This window comes from Geospiza fortis, unplaced genomic scaffold, assembly GCF_000277835.1.
Source record: "Geospiza fortis unplaced genomic scaffold, GeoFor_1.0 scaffold909, whole genome shotgun sequence".
NCBI lineage: Eukaryota > Metazoa > Chordata > Aves > Passeriformes > Thraupidae > Geospiza > Geospiza fortis.
In genome coordinates, this window is record NW_005054520.1 from 28,743 (window position 1) to 32,848 (window position 4,106).

Consider the following 4,106-nt stretch of genomic DNA (forward strand, 5'->3'; position numbering starts at 1 on the left):
ACTCCTTCATTATGTCTTGGTGATTATCATAGTATTTACAACAACGTTTTAGTTTGGGTTTCTAAAATATAAAGTGCTGGAGAAGTGTTGCACCTTCCCAAGGCATTCAAACCATCCAAACCAAGATGGTTAGGAGCAGACTTGTGTTAGCAGCTTTTGCCTACGACAAAATCAAATTTTATAAGCCTCATGGGTCTAAAACTGAGCGTCTCTAAAGAACTCAAGTGCTTTGCTTGCTGTTGCACTCACAAAATCTCAGTGTCATTTAGATTGGGAACCACCTCCAAGACCATGGAGTCCAAGCTGTGACGAGTCTCCAGCCTGTCAACCAGCCCAGAGCACTGAGTGCCCTGACCAGCTGTCTCTTGAACACCTCCAGGAATTGAAATAAACACGGGCAGGCGACTTTTCTCCTCATTAATGCCTTCATTATAAGTGATCAGCTCTGGGAGGGGGGAAACCGACAGGTCCGTGCTCGCGCCGCTGCTGCTGCTGCTGCTGCTGCTGCTCCCAGGAGTGATTCGGAGGAGAGGCAGAGTTCAGCTGTGTCCCCTGGTCTGTGGGCAGAGCTGGGGGTCCGTCCTCACTAGAGCATCGGGAACTCCCTTGTTCTTTGGGTCTGACCCCCAGGGTCCTGCCTCTGGCCGAGGTCCTCTGGCTAGGGCGAGGGGCAAAAAAGGGTCTCAGCGTCTCTGCAGGCTCTGGACTTTATTCCTCACGTCTAGTCATCACTTTGATTCGTCAATTTTGTGTTGGCTCGTTGTTTTAGGGGTTTTTGGCTAGGTTTGGTGAGGGGTCTCTCCCGCTGCATGCTGGATCCGTTGTCATTTGCATGTTGACTCGATGTCCCTTCCCCTCCACCGTCTGGGTGTCATCTTCTAGGAAGCAGCAGGGTGTCACTCGACAAAAGGCGGAATTCTTAACCATCAACGACAGGTAGTTAACGAAAATGACTGGTGATTACAATAACAACCCTGGCAGCAATTGGTCCAACTTGTTCACTCTGCAACCTTTTAAAAAAATTGGCAGCTTTTTCTACTTATAACAGGAATGGTAACTCCACCCCTTCCCTGAGCGGTCCTAATGCCTGACAACCCTTTCTGCGAATAAATTCTTCCTCGTTTCCCACCCGATCCTCCCCTGGCACAACCTGAGGCTTGTTTCTTCTTCTATTGCTTGTGAACTGGGAGCAGAGCCCAACCTCTACCTGGCTGCATCCTCCTGTCTCGAAGGAGTTCTGGAGTTCCTTGAGCCTCCTTTTCTCCAGGCTGAGCCCCCCAGCTCCCTCAGCCGCTCCTCATGATTTCCTCTCTAGACCCTTCCTCTGCTGCACTCCAGCACAAAAGGCTCAAGCTCGGGTGGCAGGGAGAGCTGTGAAATGGAGGAAAAGGACTTGCCATGCAGTGCCGAACGAGGAGGCGCCACTCTTTGATCAGAACAGAGGTCACCGCCATAAAAGAAACGGCACAAACAGTCTCCGCCAGGCCACTCCGCCTGTGCCAACATGAGCGGCGCTGCTAACTGCGCTCCATATGACCCCGGGCTGGGGAGTACCACACACAGATTAAATACTACGGCTGCCTTTGGTAGCAAGAAGCTGGAGCCTTTCCAAGTCTAACAGCCTGAATGGATACTTGGAATAAGGTGCAAATGCAGCCGGTCTCACAGGCAGATATGTGATACAATGTAGCCCAGAGTAAGCGCAGCCCGAGCTCTGCGGCAGAGCCGTTCACTGGAGGCCATTCCCCGAGCCCCCCAGCTCCCTCAGCCGCTCCTCATGATTTCCTCTCTAGACCCTTCCTCTGCTGCACTCCAGCACAAAAGGCTCAAGCTCGGGTGGCAGGGAGAGCTGTGAAATGGAGGAAAAGGACTTGCCATGCAGTGCCGAACGAGGAGGCGCCACTCTTTGATCAGAACAGAGGTCACCGCCATAAAAGAAACGGCACAAACAGTCTCCGCCAGGCCACTCCGCCTGTGCCAACATGAGCGGCGCTGCTAACTGCGCTCCATATGACCCCGGGCTGGGGAGTACCACACACAGATTAAATACTACGGCTGCCTTTGGTAGCAAGAAGCTGGAGCCTTTCCAAGTCTAACAGCCTGAATGGATACTTGGAATAAGGTGCAAATGCAGCCGGTCTCACAGGCAGATATGTGATACAATGTAGCCCAGAGTAAGCGCAGCCCGAGCTCTGCGGCAGAGCCGTTCACTGGAGGCCATTCCCCGCCTCACACCGGCCTGGGAAGGGACAGAGGGAGGGCAGAAAACAGCTCCAAGGGTAAAACCCAGCCCTGCAGCCACCCTTCCCGGACCCAGCTGGGTCAGTGTGGTGCATTTGGACCTGTCTGGCTGCTCGTACAGCCAGAGCCATCTCAGGTGTGTTTTGTTCAAAGTCACCCACCTCTCGCATCAAACATTGAAGTGACATCCTTGTCACACCACAAATCTCAGCTGGCAGGGCTGAGATTACCTGTATTTACTCACAAGTCTCTTTTCTGCCTCTTGTGATGACAACAAATAATACATAAATGCTAAATAACATATATATGTAATTGTAACAAATAACAAAGGTTTCATCTCTGCTTGCATCCCGATAGAAACCAGTAAAATCAAAGCATTTGCATTAATTTTAATGCTATATATATATATATATATATATATATATAAGAGGACAAAAGTATTATTGTAACTGATCTCCCATCACACATCTCATGCTGGTGTGGTTTGAGATTTCTGCACAGTTACACCAGGAAGTTGGAGGTCGGTGGCTTAGAGTATTCAGTTTATCCCTCCTGGATTACATCAAACTATCATCTGCAGAGATATTTATAAAGGAATAATATATAATATATACATATTATATACATATATATATATATATAGAGAGAGAGATCTTACACCTGAAGATTAGAAGTTAATCTTCTGAATTGGAAGGCATGATGAACGCCAGCTGAGGATTTATTTAAAAAGGAATGTGTGATTTCAGAGGAGCTGCACATCTGACCGGTGCTATCCAACATCAGCCAAATAAGAGAAAACACCTAATTACTCAAATGACAACAATCTTTTTTCATTTCTGTAAAACATAACCAGAACAGGCATTGTTGGTTTGAAACGCCAATTCCAAAACACCCATACTGTACCAGTGCATAGAGCCATTACTGATCTTTACAATCATGTGTTTCTGTGGTGAAAATAATTTTCATTTCCAACAGGTCTAAAAAGACTTGGTCTGCCCTAATGGAGGCAACAGTATTAATAACCCAAGTACACTTTGGGGATGAAAATCTGGGCTGGGGGGCCTGAGGGCTGAGCCAAGGCATGATGACATATTCAAAGGGTTTCATCAAAGAAATATAGTCAAATTGGCATGGGCATCTTAATGTTGGTCATTTTTAGTGAAATGGTAAGAAAATTATTGTAAAACAGGGATTTGGAGGTTACTCTTGAATGCAGAATGCTTGGTGGGAACGAATTGTGTGCAACACAGAATCCCAGAGACACTTAGGCTGGAAAAGATCACCGACTTCAACCTTGACAGATCACCACAGACTGCCATTTCCAGTCGTTCCTTGGACATAGCTTTTAACTGGAATTCTGTGCTCTGTGGTTTCACTGACCACCACTTTTAGTGATACTCTACCAATTTATTTTCTGACCCTTTCAACGACGCCCCCCCGCAATTTCTATTATCGGAGGCGTTAGGAGGTTGCTTTTTAATGCATATTGTCCTCACGGTGTGAGAGACCATCACTTTTAGGCGGAATTCTGAGTGCTGTGGAGTTTCAACACGGGCCTTCCCTCACGGCGTTTTCCCGCCCTAGGCGCGCTCCCTCACGCTCTGAGGGCGGTGCTGCCCCCACAGACCGCGGGGCCCCGCCGGGCCTTGACGGGGTAACTCGGCACCTCCGTGCCCACGGAGGAGGCTCTCGGGGAAAGTTCCCGACGGAGGCCAGGCCGAGGCACCCGTTGCCCTTACCGAGGCGCAGCGGGCCGAAGGCTGAGGGTGATGACGCAAGCGGCGGTTCCGGCGCCGGGGCGGTGACCGAGGCGGCGGCGCGGGCGGAAGGAAGGGAAGGAGGCGGGGGGGAAAGGGGTGTCTGGC

General features: G+C 49.6%; 1 protein-coding gene across 1 annotated transcript in view; it reads right to left on the reverse strand.

Moving 5' to 3' along the window:
* LOC102044659 (serum albumin) overlaps positions 1-4,086 on the reverse strand; it is a 26,568-nt gene extending 22,482 nt beyond the window's left edge. The window contains exon 1 of the mRNA XM_031063655.1: positions 3,981-4,086. The gene's annotated coding sequence lies outside the window, so the exon portion shown is untranslated. The remainder of the gene's footprint in view (positions 1-3,980) is intronic.
* Between the last annotated feature and the right edge of the window lie 20 nt (positions 4,087-4,106).